A 15969-nucleotide genomic window follows, 5' to 3' on the forward strand; every position below is an offset into this window, starting at 1 on the left:
CTCAGATTCTCATTCAATCTCTGATGTGCGAAGGTAATAAAATTTTCCTGGTGTTAGAAGACAAGAGCTCTTTTGAATCAACATTGGAGTTGCCCACACCTAGGCACCTCACCAGGATCACCTGTCTCCACTACTTTTGGACAAGTAGGATAGTCACTCTATGGCAACAGAAGTACTTATTTGCCTATGAGGTTACTAGATAGCATTGAGAATGTAATGAAATAATCCACTTAAGCAGTAATGAGTGATCAAGCTAGAGTGGTGGTAGTAGGAAGGAAGAGAAGGGAAATTTATCAGTGTCTCTTTAGATCTCATTGACCACCTAGCAAACCAAACCTGAGTCCCTAGAGCGGTGCAGAGGGCAACATAGGGCATGTAAATGAATGGGAACAGATTCTGTCTCGTCTTGGTTTGGGACCAGATCTTTTTTTGTATATTAGTCATTTTCTCTAGTATTTTATAGGTTGCCAGGATACTTTTTTTTTCTTGGAGATAGATGATGACTACTAAATAGTGACTCTCTATTCTCTTTCAAAGCCACATAATATCCTTTATGCTGTATGGAAGTGTCAAAAAAGGATGATTTGACCAGAGCTGTCCTTGTTAATAGATAACTGTCTATGTTATCAGTTGTAAGGATGCTGGGAAAGCCTCTCTTCCCTCACCCCAAATATCTCTTCTCAATTCTGCCAGTGCAGATGCATCCCTTTGAATCTTTTTTACTATGAAGTCCCTTGGAGGTATACTAAACTGTTATGAAATACTATCAGAGCATCCCAACATTATGGTGAGCTGAGAGTGAGGACTTCTAGTGTCTGGATGGAAGTTAGTTTTTAGAAGGATTTGGTTGTTGTCCTTCATTCTTGAAGAGGACCAAAATAACATCAGTATGCTAGAGTCAAGTTACAGTGTGTCTGACTGTGTCTGATCAGACCTATAAGAGCTTGGAATGTTCTACTTCAGTTCAGGCACAAATAGTCCATGTGAACATTTGGGGTGGATTCTCTAAACTTGTACGGATCATGTTTCTTTTAACCTACTTCAATTCTGCTTTGCTCATAGAGTACAGCATCTTCTCTGATGAGGGCATGTCTTGATGAGTGGTCCTGTGCCAGTGTCTCCCATGTCACACAATCAATTCCAAAGTTTTTAAGAGAGACCTTGAGAGTGTCCTTATATCACTTCTTCTGACCACGATGTGAATACTTGCCCTGTGTGAGTTCTCCATAAAAGTCTTTTTGGCAAGCATATGTTTTGCATCCAAACAACATGGCCAGCCCATTGGAGTTGCACACTCTGAAGTAAAGTTAAAATTTGGTTTCCTGGAGAAGTTCATCAATATTATATGTCATGTGTTTAATGATGGCATGCTTGCCTATGTTCTGCATAATGGACAATGCTATCATACTTTCCTAGTCATCTATGGAGGAAAACAAGGCTGTGTTCTTGCTCCCATGCTTTTTAGCGTGATGTGTTCAGCCTGTTTTCAATGAGGATGAATGTATCATTAAGGTCAGCCACCTCATGGATGGTAAATTCTTCAGCTTGGAAAAGCTACAAGCCAAAACCAAAGTGGAGGGTGTGTGGGTGCATGACTTGTTTTTTGCAGATGGTTGTCCACTCAATGAAGCCTCTTAAGCTAAGATGCAACAAAGTTTGGATCGCTTTTCAGTTGCTTGTTTTAATTTTGGCTTAACAATTAACACCAAGAAACACAGGTGCTCCATCAGCCACCACCACTCCAACCATATAGGGTTACAGCAAATGGAGAAGTTTTGAATGCTGCGGATAAGTTCACTTACCTTGGTACTGTACTTTTTGGGCATGTATATATTGAAAATATGGTTGGCACATATCTTGCCAGAGTTAGCTCAGTGTTTGGGAGGTTCTGAAGAGAAGAGGTATTAGACCGACTACCAAATGTAAATTCTACAGAGCCATTGTGCTGACCTCATTGTTATATGCCTGTGAAACCTGGACAGTATACTAATGACATTCCTGGAAACAGAATTGCTCCTATTTGAGTGGTCTTAGAAAGATTCTGAAGATCACTGGCAGGACAAAGTACCAGACTCAGAGGTCCTTTGGAAGGATAAGCAGAGATGACAAGAAGTGGAAGCTGGGGAGCAATGAAGACACAGTTGGCTCTTCTCAGGTTTGAAGTGTTTCTCAAGTAAACTTAACTGAGGTAGATTTTGTCTACTATTCCACCCAAGATTTCATGGTTGGCCTGGTTTGTTCCTAGAGATAACCTGGAAGAACAGAAGAAAAATATTTATCTTAGCACTTGTAAGCACATACCTTGAAGTGTTTTGTGCTAGGCTCAAAGGGCTCATTTTATTAAACCACTTATATAAATTCTAATCTCACTGTGATAGAGCTCAGAAGTTTTGAATTGCTTCATTACTACATTGAGGACTACAGTGGCTCCCAACATTCCACACAATCAGTGGGAGGCAGAGCCAAGGTGGTGGCTGGAAAGCAGGAACTTGCTTAAGCTTTCCCCCAGGTCCCTCCAAACACTTGTAAAAATGGCTCTGAACAAATTCTAAAGCTGCAGAACCCGCACAATAGCATAGGGAAGCAGGGCTCCAGCCCAGAACAGCCTGGATGGTCACTGGAAAGTGTCTATCACATGGAGCTGGGAGCAGAGTAGGGCACAGGCCAGCATGGGCCATGCCAGGATCAACCAGACAAGGAACCAGGCAGGACAGGCCTTAGGGTCCTGAATCATTTAACTGCGGCAGTTACCCTACTTGTCAACCCACAAATGCCAAGGACAACAGAGCAGGTTACTGGAAAAACTTCTAGATCCAAGTAAGAGCAGTGCACAGTCTGCCCCAGCCCCAGGGCCAGGGAGGTGGTACAGCTCTGCAGCTGCTTACAGAGCTCCATCTGTGTTTGCTTCCAGTCCCAGGCCCACCAAGTTTGAGCAATTAAGCTGTGGATCAGTGTGGGAGTGCAGAGCCTGCTTTGCCCTGCTTGGATCTGTGTCCGACCCTGGAGTAGGTGCACTGCTGTGGCAGAACTTGCTGTGTAGAACTGGCTCTGAAAACAGAAGCACAGCCCCTAAAGCTTGGGACAAAGTACTCTCTACTCTACAAGCAGTCACATCCTAACAAAAAGCTCAAGGGTCAAGTAGTTGGCTGGGAACATGAATAGGCAGCACAAATGGACTCAGACTCAAACTCAGTCTTTAGAATCTTTTTTGGGGACGGAAGAAGTCAACAAAGTCAAAGAACCCATATCAAAAACCTCCAATAAAAATATGAGTTGGTCTCAGCCCATGGAAGATCTCAAAAAGGATTTGGAAAAGCAAGTAAGAGCAATAGAGGAAAAATTGGGAAGAGAAATGAGAGTGATGCAAGAAAATCATGAAAAACAAGTCATCTATCGAGAAATTATCAAGGAAAACTGCCATGATATTCTAAAACCAGAAGGTAAAATAGAAATTGAAAGAATCCACTAATCACCTCTTGAAAAAGTTCCCAAAAAGAAAACTCCTAGGAATAGTGTGGCCAAATTCCAGAATTTGCAGGTCAAGGAGAAAATACTGCAAGTAGTCAGAAAGAAACAATTTGAGCATTGTGGAAACACAATCAGGGTACTACAGGATCTAGCAGCTTCTACATTAAGGGTTTGAAGGGCTTGGAATATGAGATTCTGCAGGTCAAAGGAGCTAGGATTAAAACCAAGTATCACCTACCCAGAAAAAGTGAGTATAATGCTCCAAGGCAAAATATGGATTTTCAATAAAATAGAGGACTTTTGAGCTTTCCCTAAGAAAAGACCAGAGCTGAATAGAAAATTTGACTTTCAAGTACAAGAATCAAGAGAGGAATGAAAAGGTAAACAAGAAAGAGAACTCATAAGCATCTTACTAAAGTTGAACTGTTTTGTTTACATTCCTACATGGAAAGATGATGTGTGTAATTCATGAGACCTTTCTCTGCATTAGGGTAGTCTGAGGGAATATACACACATACATCCATCCATACATATATATATATATATGTGTGTGTATACATATATATATATATATGTGTGTGTGTATACATATATATATATATATATGTATACACACACATATACATCTATATATGCACAGGACACAGGGTGAGTTGAACATGAAGGATGATATCTGAAAAATAAAATAAAATTAAAGGGTGGAAGAGGAATATATTTGGAGTGGGAGAAAGGGAGAAATTGAATGGGTGAATTATCTCACATAAGAGTGGCAAGAAAAAGCAGTTCTGTAGGAAGGGAAGAGGAGGCAGGTGAGGGGGAATGAGTGAATCTGCCTCCCGTGGGATTTGACCTGAGGAGGGAATAACATACACACTCAGTTGGGTAACACACCCCACAGGAAAGTAAGGGAAAGGGTATCAAAAAGGGGGGATTATAGAAGGGAGGGCAGAAGGGGGAGATGGTAATCAAAAGCAAACACTTTTGAAAAGGGACAGAGTCAAGGGAGAAAACTGAATAAAGTGGGACAGGATAGGATGGAGGGAAATATACTTAGTCTTTCATCACATGACTGGTATAGAAGTGTTTTGCATAATGATACATATGTGGCCTATGTTGAACTGCTTGCCTTCTTAGCGAGGGTGGGTTGTGAGGTAAGAGGGGAGAGAATTTTGAACTGCAAGTTTTAAAGCAGAAGATCATAAAAAAGTTGTTTTTGCATGCAACTGGGAAATAAGATATACAGGCAATGGGGCATAGAAATCTATCTTTCCCTACAAGAAAGTAAGCGGAATGGGGATGGGGATGGAGTGGGGTGACAGAAGTGAGAGCTGACTGGGGAACAGGGCAATCAGAATATATGCCATCTTGGCATGGGGGGAGGGTAGAAATGGGGAGAAAATTTGTAACTCAAAATCTTGTGGAAATCAATGCCGAAAACTAAAAAAAAATATTAAATAATAAAATATGGAATTAAAAAAAACATTCCATATGTTCAATAGAAAAAATATCTTCATAGCTTTCTTGTAGAAGGTATTACTATAACATCTGGTGACCAGATCTTTAATGGGGTTGGTATAGACTTATTCTCAAACCAAGTGAGTAAAGGTAGATGTGATATCACCTTAGCACCCAGAATTTAGTAATTAAAACTGTTGGTTCTCTTCCCAGGAAGCAGTCACATATGATGCCCTGCTACAGATGGAGTACCTAGACATGGTGATACTTGAAAGCCTCAGGCTGTTTCCCGTAACTCCCAGGATGGAAAGGGTTGCTAAGAAAACTGTTGTGATCAATGGACTAACAATTCCTAAAGGCACAGTGATGATGGCCCCAGCCTTTGTCCTTCATCATGACCCAGAATACTGGCCAGAGCCAGAGGAGTTCCGCCCTGAAAGGTAAACATATATATTTTTTTAAATAAGGGAAAAAGTTACTCAACATGATCAAAGGTGACAGTTTGGAGAGAACATTGAGTTGGGAGACAGGATCAGAACGTGAATCCTGTTTTTGTCTTGCTGGGATTGATGATTCTGGGTCTATAACTTAAACTCTCACAATAACCCTGCATAATACAGTACTATTTCCATTGTTTAGACATAGCCACTTTCAGCATTATTGTATCTGTTTTATAGATGAAGGAGTTGAAGCTTATATACATCAATTTACTTGGCAGTAGCCCTACAGCTAAGAAATGTCAGAAGTAGGTTTTGAATGCTGGTCTTTGTTAGAGTTTCCAAGTTGAAAGATGAGGGTTTAAACTGTATGCCAACTGAGATCCCTCCTGGCTTTAAATTCTGTAATATGTGATTCTTTTAATAAGTTATTCTGTTGTTTGTATATTCTGGCATTAATGCAAATGTGTCATTATTTTGACAAATCACTTATTTGTAGAGGTTTTCAATCACTCAGTAGTGACTAAATATTTTAAGGCATATCAGACAGAGGACATGGTGCTACATTCAGAGTCAGGAAGACCTGAATTCAAAGTCCATTTCTGACAACTAATGATAATGATACCATTCTGCACAATGACTCTTCCAGATATTTTCGTCCTCCTCAAACCATCTATTGCTACCCATCTTTCCACTCTCTCAGATGAGAATCTTCCCCCATATTTTCCTGGAAAATGGAGCTATTCACAGTGAACTCCTTCCCTCTCTTCCTCATCTCCCATCACTCAGATGCTTTCTGCTATTAACCCCTCCTTTATGCCAATATCACAGGTTGAAGTAACCTTATTCCTGACCAAGGCTAACTCCTCTATATGGTCAAGTGATCACGTCTTTTGTGATAGATTGCCCCATATATCATGCTCCCTAATATACTTGTGTTTTTCATCTGTCCCTGTCTACTGACTATTTTCCTACTGCCTATAAACATGCCTGTGTGTCTTCTATCCTGAGTAAACCTCCACTTGATCCTTCCGGCCCTGATATTGTCCTATCTGTCCTCTGTCCTTTGTAGCTAACCCTTTCAAAAAGTTTACAGTACAATAAAAAAAGTAAAAAGTAGGTGCCTCCACCTTCTCTCCTTTTATATTCTTCATCATTGGATTTTAAAGAATCATTTAAAATCTTTTGTTGTTTTCTTGTTGTTCAGTCATGTCTGACTGTTCATCACCTCGTGTGGTGCTTTCTTGGCAAATATACTAACCATTTCTTTCCTAGATCATTTTACAGATGAAGAAGCGGACTAAAACATGTTGAAATGACTTGACAAGAGTCACACAGGTAGCAAGTGTCTGAGGTCAGATTGTAATTGAAGTCTTTCTGAATGCGCTTCTTGCTCTCTATCTGCTGTGCCACCCAGCCACCCCCAAAAATCTTTAGTTAAAATGCTATTGCAAGAAGAGATCAATAGTTTCTTTTCTTATATTTCTTAGTAATACTAAGTTTAGCATCTCTAAAATAATATTGATAGTAGAATAGATTGTTGAGAGTCTGTTGAAATTTCTGACTTTTAAAGCTAATTTGGAATTTTTAAAAAAGACAAATAAACTTCGACCCCATAATAGGAAGAAATTGTTCTGAAGACAGACACATGGTTCTTTAGATGTTGTCACTGTCTTCGTAAGGCATATCTCTTGATGTTTCCTTTTTAGTCTCTTTTTATATTTCACATTTATTTTTAAAATTTTGTTTTCCAAATTCTCTTCCTCCTTCTGGCCCCTTCTCCACCCATTCGGAAATCAAGCAAAATGAATCAGTTTTACCTGTGAGATAATGAAAAACATATTTCCATTTTAGCCTTGTGTAAACAAGCAAGAAAAATAAAGTGAAAAAAACCATGGTTCACTAGGAATGCACAGTTCATAATTTCTCGTGGAGGTAGATACCATTTTTCATAGTAGCTTTGGAATTAGTTTTTGGTCATTGTATTCTTTGGTATTAATCTTGGATCACTGTGTCTAGCAGAGTAGCTAAGTCTTTCATAGTTGATCATTATACAATTTGATGTGCAAATTGTTCTTCATTTTACATCAGTTCATATAAATCCTCCCAAGTTTATCTGAAACGATCCCCTTTATCATTTCTTATGGCATAACAACATCACAATTTTTCCACCCATTCTCCAATTCCTAGATATCGTTTCCTTTTGAATTTTTTTGCCACCACAAAGCTGCTGCTCTAATTACTTTGTACAAATGGGATTGTCCCTATTCTTTGATCTCTGGGATACAGATATATAGTGGTATTGCTGGTTCCAAGGGCTTACAATTTTATTGTCCTTTGGGCATTGTTCCAAATTGTTCTCCAGAATGGTTAGATCAGTTCACAACTCCACTACCAGTGTTCTAGTGTACCTTTTTTTCCCACATTGACTACAGCAGTTGTCATTTTTTTCCTGTCAGATTAGCTAATCTAAAAGGATTGAGATGGTACTCCAGAGATGCTATAGTTTCAATTCCTCTAATCTAATCTCTAACTTAATCAATAGCAATCTAGAATATGCTTTCATGTGACTATTGATAGCTTTGATTTGTTCTTCTGAAAATTGTGTTTTCATATCCTTTGCCTTTTTGTCAATAAGGTATTGCCATTACTTTTACAAATGTGGCTCAGTTCCTTATGTATTTGAGAAATGAGACCTTTTTCAGAGAAACTTGCTATAAATTCCCTTCACCCACAGTTTTCTGCTTTCCTTCAAATTTTAGCTGAATTGGTTTGGTTTGTACAAAACCTTTTAAATTTAATATAACCCAAATCATCCATTTTACTTTTACTTTGTGGGATCCTCTCTATCTCTTGTTTGGTGACAAAACCTTTCCTTATCCATACATCTGAAAGGTAATTTTTTTTCTATGCTTCCCTCATTTGATTATGATATCACCCTTTGTGCCTAAATTATGTACCCATCTTTTCTTTATCTGGGTATATAGTGTGAGATGGTTATGTATGCCTACCTTCTTCCAGACTGCTTTGCAATTTCCCCTGAAGATTCTTTTTAATAGTTTATCAAACACTGAACTGCTGTGGTCATTCACTTTTATATATTGTGTACCTAATCTCTTTCACTGATCAACCACTCTATTATACAGTACCAGAAAACATCTTTTTGATGATTACAGTTTTGTAGTATAGCTTGAAATTTTTTAGCACTTTGCTTTCTTTATTAACCTTTTTCCAATGATTATCTTGCTATTCTTGAGCTTTTGTTCTTCCAGATGAATTCTGTACTTTTTTGTCCCAGTGCTATAAAATAATTCTTTAGTAGTTTGATTGGTATGGCACTTAATAATTAAATTATTTTGGGTAGAATTGTCATTTTTATTGTGTCAGTTTGTCTTATTCATGAGTAATTAATATTTCTACACTAGTTTAGAGCTACTTTTTTTGTGAAAAGTCTTTTGAATTTATGCTTGTATAGTTTCTGTGTGTGTTTTTTTTTTGGCAGACAGACTCCCAAGAATTTTGAGTTTTCTACAGTTGTTTTGTATGAAAGTTCTATTTCTATCCCTTTCTGAATGCTGATGATTTGTGTGGATTTTTTTATATACTGCCAGTTTGCTGAAGTTAAGTATTTTGACTAGATTTTGTTAGTTTGATTCTCTAGCATTCTCTAAGTACCCATCTAACCATCTTCAAAGAGGGATAGTGTTTTTTCCTCCCTCACTGTATATTCCTATTGCTTCAATAGACAAGAGTCTATTGCTATTGCTGACAGTTTTGGTACAATACTGAATAATAATGGTGGTAATGTACATCCTTCTTTCACCCCTGACCTCACTGGGAAGACTTCTAGTCTATTGCTATTACACATAACACTTGCTGTTGGTTTTAGAGGGACACAATTTATTGTTTAAGAAAACCTCCATTAAAAATGGTATGGCAGAAACTGGGCATAGACTAATATCTTACACCATATACCAAAATAAAGTCAAAATGGATTTATAATTTCAGAACAAAGGCTTATACTATAAGCAATTTTGGAGAGCAGGGAATAGTTTGCCTTTCAGATTTATGGGGAAGGGAAGAATTCATGACCCAACAAGAGGTAGAGAGCATTACAAAATGAAAAACAGATAATTTTGATGATGATAAATTGAAAAGCTTTTGTATAAACAAAGCCAGTGTAACAAAGATTGGGAGGGAATCAGATAAATGGGAGAAAAGTTTTACAGCTATTGTCTCTGATAAAGGCCTCATATCTAAAATATAAAGGGAACTGAGACAAATTTATGGGAATGCAAGTCATTCCCCAATTGAGAAATGGTCAAAAGACATGACCAGTCAGGTTTCAGAAGAATAAATTAAAGATATCTATATTCATATGAAAAAATTCTCTAGATCACAATTGATTAGAGAAACGCAAATCAAAACAACTCTTAGGTACCACACTTCTCCTGTCAGACTTGCTAATTTGACAAAACAGGAAAATGATAAATGCTGGAGAGGATGTGGGAAAATTGGAACATTGTTACATTGTTGGTGGAGTTGTGAACTGATCCAGCCATTCTGGAGAACAATTTGGAACTATGCCAAAAGGACTATAAAAATGTACATACCCTTTGACCCATTAATACCACTTCTAGGGCTATATCCCAAAGAGATCATATCGGTGGGAAAGGGACCTGTATGTACAAAACACTTATAGCATCTCTTTTTATGGTGGCAAAGAATTGGAAATCAAGGGGATACCTATCAATTGGGGAATGGCTAAACTAGTTGTGGTATATGAATGTAATGGAATACTATTGTGCTATAAGCAATGAGGAGTAGACTGACACCGTTATAACCTGGAATGACTTATATGATCTGATGCTGAGTGAGGGGAGCAGAACCAGGAGAACATTATACACAATTACAGACACACGGTATTTGTAAAGACTAACTTTCATTGACTTGACTACTCTTATCAGACCAAGTCAATGACGGCTCTAAAAGAATCATGATGGAAAAAAGCTATTCACATAAAGAAAAAGAATTATGGAGTCTGAATGGAGATTGAGGCAAAGTTTTTGCTCTCTCTTTTTTTCCTTCTTTTTTGGTTTCATTTCTCCTTTCTCATAATTCATTCCATTGGTTATAATTCTTCTTTATAACTGGTCTATTATGTAAATGAGTTCAGTGTGAAGGTATATATAGAACCTACATTGGATTACATTCAGTCTTGAGGGTGAGGGGGGAGGAGAGAGGGAGAGGAAATTTGGAACCCCAAAACTTGTGGAACTGAGTGTTGTAAACCAAAAATAAAAAAAAAAACTCAATTTATTATTAAAAAAGAAAGTACACCACAACATATGTCCTTCTACTTTGCTGTTATCACTAATGATAATACCTCATAAATATAATAGGACTTTAAGATTTCCTAAGGAGTAGGTCCTATTCTCAGGGCTGATACTTAAATCCTGATATTTAAAGTCTCAAGTGAAGTACTCCTTCCACCACATATACTGCTTTTCAGTTTAATGAGTTACCTTTATACGATGCTTCATGATATGCATTGTGTTGCTGTAGTTTCTTTATATTCCTCCAAGCAGTACCCATTTTGGGCCAATGACTAGAGTACGAGTATTTTTGTCATTCTACCAAAGCTTTCAGTGTTGCCAACTCTCTTGTCTGGAGGCTTGGCTACTGTGTTCTTAGAGCTTTCTGGAACAAACTGGAGAGTGAAGGTGGGTATAAGTAGTCCTTTGGGAGCTGTGTGCATGAGAAGATTTCACTCTCATGCCCACCCCCATCCCTCAGTAAAAAAAAAATACGGACTAAACAGAGTTCTGTGATCTCTGTCCTGGGTTCAGCTATCCCTGGAACTCTGGACTCTAGTTCTGGTGAACCTATATACCTGCTTTTAAAAACCTAACACGAAGAGAAGTAGCTTCCACCTTCATTACCTTGAGCCAATCATTAAGCAAGTACTGAAACATTTTGTATCAATATTCATTAGAGTATTTTGTCAATAGTTTTCTTTCTCTTTGATCTTCCTGGTTTAGTTATCAAGACTGCATTTTCTTGGCCCGGAAAAAATGTCTCAGCTCATCCTCTTTTTGAATATGTCATTTTAGAATTTGATTTGATATGTTATTTTAAAGTTGTTTGGTGGAGAATTTTGGGGGAGTTCAGCCGGAGTCTTAGAATTGTGCTTCTCATCTTATGATTTCACTGAAACTGCTTTCTCAAGCTACTGATGCTCTCTTAGTTTCCAAGTGCAATGACCTTTTCCTCAATCCTCATTCTCCTTAACCTCTTTGCAACCTTTGACATAGTTGATCGTTCTCTTTGATACTCTTTTCCCTCCAAGTTTTTGGGACCCCTTTCTCTCCTGGTTCTCTTCCACCCTATTCGACCACTCCTTCTCTGTCTCTTGTATTGGGTCTTCTTCCAGATCACAGTCTCTAATTCCTAGGTGTCCCTTAGGGTTCTGACTTGGACCCACTTCTATTCTTCTGCTATGCCACGTCACTTGATGAGCTCATCAATTCCCATAGACTTAATTAGCATCTTTATGCCAATGATTTTCATATCTACTTACCCCGACTCTACTGACGTCTAATCTCTAATCTCTAATCCGCAAAAACCTTTCAAACATCTTGAACTACATATCCAGTAGACTTCTTAACTTCAATGTGGCCAAAATATTATTCATTATCCTCCTCCATAGATAACCTCCCCACCTTACCTATTTCTGGCAACATCATACTCCCATTCTCTCAGATTCACAGCCTTGGATTTATGCTTGACTACTCACTATCTCTCTCCCCCTCCCTTCCCCATACCCAATCTGTTGCTAAAGCCTGTTGATTTCACCTATGCAACATTTTTTAAAAATCTTCTCTTTTTTGATGCTGCTCCCACTCTAGAGCCAGGACTCATCATCTGGCATTCAGAATATTATAATAGCCTTCTGGTGGGTCTACCTGCCTCAATTCTCTCCCCACATCAATTCATTCTCCATTTAGCCATGAAAATGTATTCCTAAAGTGTAGGAATGATCATGTAACACCCATCCTCAATAAACCCCAGTGGCTTGTATATTAGGAAGGCAGAGTTTATGATTTCAAAGAGAATCTCATATGTGCCTAAAAGGTCCGGAACCGCAGGATATAAGGAATTCTCTAGGCAGAAGGCAGGAGAACTAAAGCATGTATTTACACTCCACAATAACAAGCCCACAAACCAGTGTCCCCATTTTGATATTTTCATCAAAAGCTTCCAGGCCCAATAAGTCCGCCTTACAAGGGTAACCAGGAGGCCACAGAGACGCGAGATGGTATAAGGCAAAATCATATACATGCTTCCCCTCTACAGGAAGAAGATTACCCACTAGCCTCTAGTCAGCTCTGCTACCGGCAGCTCAGCTTCGGCTGTAGGCGTCTCTGTCTCCAACCGGAAAAGGAAAGGAGGATCTTCAAGCTGTCCTCTCCCCTCTTATAGAGTTTTTGACATCATCAAGCGCCGCCTGAACGACCAGGGCCGATTGGTAGTTGACTTGGCCCCTCCCCCTAGCATAGGCCATGTTAACACACCTCCCTCAGCCAGCCCCACGACTCATCACACAGGAAGCTCTCTGATCCCTGGCATGGTCGCTGGGCCTCCTGCCCCAGAAGAGCAAGCCCCAGTGTCCAGAGAAGCTCAATGAGGCAAGCTGAGTCATTCAAAGAAAACAAAGTCCATTCTGGCTACACTCCACCCCTCACAATGTTCTAGGATGCACAATTCAATCATAATTCAAATTAAATTATATATCCTAGAACATTGTGATCCAATTATGCAGGAAACTAAAACATATCATTCACAATAAAGCAAAACATATCATTCAGTGACATTCCCAAATATTGGTTTACGATTCAAATGTGATCCACCCCTAGATCCCAGCCAGATAATCTCTTCAATCAATTATCCGAAAATAATTATTAATAATTCAAATGTCCACCCCTAGATCTTTGTATCCATTACATAGGATCAATAATATCATAACAATAAAACAATATAGCACGGATAACACAAAATAAGTACACAGAACACTATCATCATTCTCCACCTCAAACAATTGGGGCTCAAAATCTTGGGGTAATGGGTGAGGGTCTCACTTTCCATAGCTTCTTCTTGCTGAAATTGGATGTAGAGGTGTCCCTGCGCCAAAGAGTCCCATTCCAGAGTTCAGTTCTTTAGCGAGCTGGCAGGAATTCCAAGAATGCTACGTGCTTAGGCAGTCACCGGAAACTGCAGGGTACTTAAACCTGCAGGAGACAGAACTAGCGACAAGGTTAACTAAAACAGAGAACAAAAAGAGTAGGCAAGTATGGGCTATTATCCTTCAAATAAAATCATCTCCAGTTTAGTTGAAATTTCAGTTATGCAGAGATCCAATATCAGAGCCAAACTCAGATGGGAAATGTTTCTTTTTAAATGGAACACAATGAGGAAACTAAGCCAAGAAGATCCCACCCTAGATGGAGACCAGGATTGTCCTCCCAGCCTTTCCCCAGATGTACAAGGGAAACCAGGAGGATCCCATCCTAGATAGACTAGGATTGTCCTCCCAGCCTTTCCTCAGATGTACAAGCTTTCATCCGTTAATCACACAAAGTCACCTTCCCTCTGAGTGGCTTGTGTCAATTACCAGCATCAGCCATACCTGTGGGGTCTGTGAATCTAATATTATAGCCCTATTCATGGTAAAATATATGGTTCAGGGGCACGATTTGGTAATTATCTTCCCCTGAATAGACAACTGTTACAGTGTTGTTCTTCCCATGGGCTATGACTTCTGCAGCCTTTGGAATATCATCTGGCTTCCGTTTTACCCATACCTTAGCTCCCAACTTTATTCTATCAATGGAGCAAGCCCCCTTTGCCCCTCTAGTAGTTATTCTGGGAGGAGGGTCAGTTTTCACAAAGGGTATTTTTTCACAGGGGATAATAATCACTTGAACTATCCTATCATTCCTACCAAGTTGTACAGGTTTTTCACCCAAATTCTGGAGTGTCACAACAATTTCTTTTTGATAATTCAAATCTATCACTCCAGCCAATACATGTACTCCTTGAGCTGCTAATACTGGTTTAGGTAATATCCGTCCAAAATGATTCTTGGGGATTCTCATACATACTCCAGTAGGGGTTTTTCTTATCTCTGTCCTATTCAACCTAAAATTCTCTATACAATGTAAATCATATCCTGCCGAACCAGGTGTTCCTGGGCATGGTAGGGGGACACCTTCCCTCACAGTCCAAAATTCAATATTTTGGATCTCACGTGTTTGCTGTTCTCTAATCTGCAAATTTGGGGTCATCATTCTGGCTAGAGGTGTACTCCCCCCAAGGGCCTATTATTCAAATTACATAAGGCAACAGACAAATTATCCTTCCAATGTCGATATGAATTATTAGAGCTTAATTTTCTCAGCTGTTCTTTCAACAATCCATTCATTCTTTCAATCAGCCCAGATGCTTGTGGGTAATACGGGATATGATATATCCATTCTATATTATTCAACACACAATATCTTTTCACTTCTTCGCCCTTGAAATGTGACCCATTGTCACTTTGAATCTGCATTGGGGTTCCATAGTATAAACTTACAATATCTAGAGTGTTACAGGTGTTTTTCTGAGTTGCTTCCTTATAAGGACAAGCCACTAGGACACCTGAATAAGTGTCAACACACATACATACATATTTACATCCTTTATCCTGGGGTAGTGGGCCAGTATAATCTATCTGCCAAATTTGGGCTGGAACTTTTCCCCTTGCTATTTCTCCAGTTACTATCCTAGGAAGAGTTCGTTCTTTTTCTAATTGACATATACAACACCCCTCTGTTATTTGTTTTAACAATGCATGAGAGATACTGATACCTCGATCCTGTGCCCATCGGTGGGTGGCCTGGACCCCTAAATGGCCGACGGTCTGGTGGACCCATCTCGCTAAGGCTGAGTCATCAGTTGGAGTCGGAGTAGGGACAATACATTCAGTGGCAATCTTTGCTAGTCAATCCGCGGGTGCATTGTACTCATGCTCTGGTGTGGTCAGGGTCACGTGAGCATCAACATGAAAAACTGACAAATCCGTAACCAAAGACATGTCCCATATATTTTCCCATAACTCTTTACCCCAAACTTGTTTGCCATGAATCTCCCAATTCTGATTCCTCCATATAGAAATCCAAGTAGCTAATCCATTAGCTACCACCCATGAATCAGTAAATATATGACACTGTCCTCCCTTCTCCATTCTGATGGCCTGATGTACTGCCATCAGTTCAGCATATTGGCTACTTCCCCCTATCCCAGAACTTTCCAGAGTTCGCCTAGTACAGGGGTTATAGGCTACTGCTTTCCAAAGTCTCTTCTGTCCTAAATATTTTGCTGTCCCGTCAGTAAACCAAGCGTGTTTCTTCTGTTCTACACTTAGTCCATCATACCCATTATTCCATCTCACTAAGGATGGCACCACCTGTTGCTTAGATTCAAGGGGTTTTTCATTTCTTTCAGTGCCAATGTTCGCCACCGATTCATGTAAAGCAGAAACTCCACTTTTGCCTGCTCTGGACCTATT

General features: G+C 39.2%; 1 pseudogene; it reads left to right on the forward strand.

The window, feature by feature from the left end:
• Positions 1 to 15969, forward strand: part of LOC118841257 — a 66576-nt pseudogene that overhangs the window by 31629 nt on the left and 18978 nt on the right.

The sequence above is a fragment of the Trichosurus vulpecula genome, chromosome 1 (genome assembly GCF_011100635.1).
Source record: "Trichosurus vulpecula isolate mTriVul1 chromosome 1, mTriVul1.pri, whole genome shotgun sequence".
Classification (NCBI taxonomy): Eukaryota; Metazoa; Chordata; class Mammalia; order Diprotodontia; family Phalangeridae; genus Trichosurus; species Trichosurus vulpecula.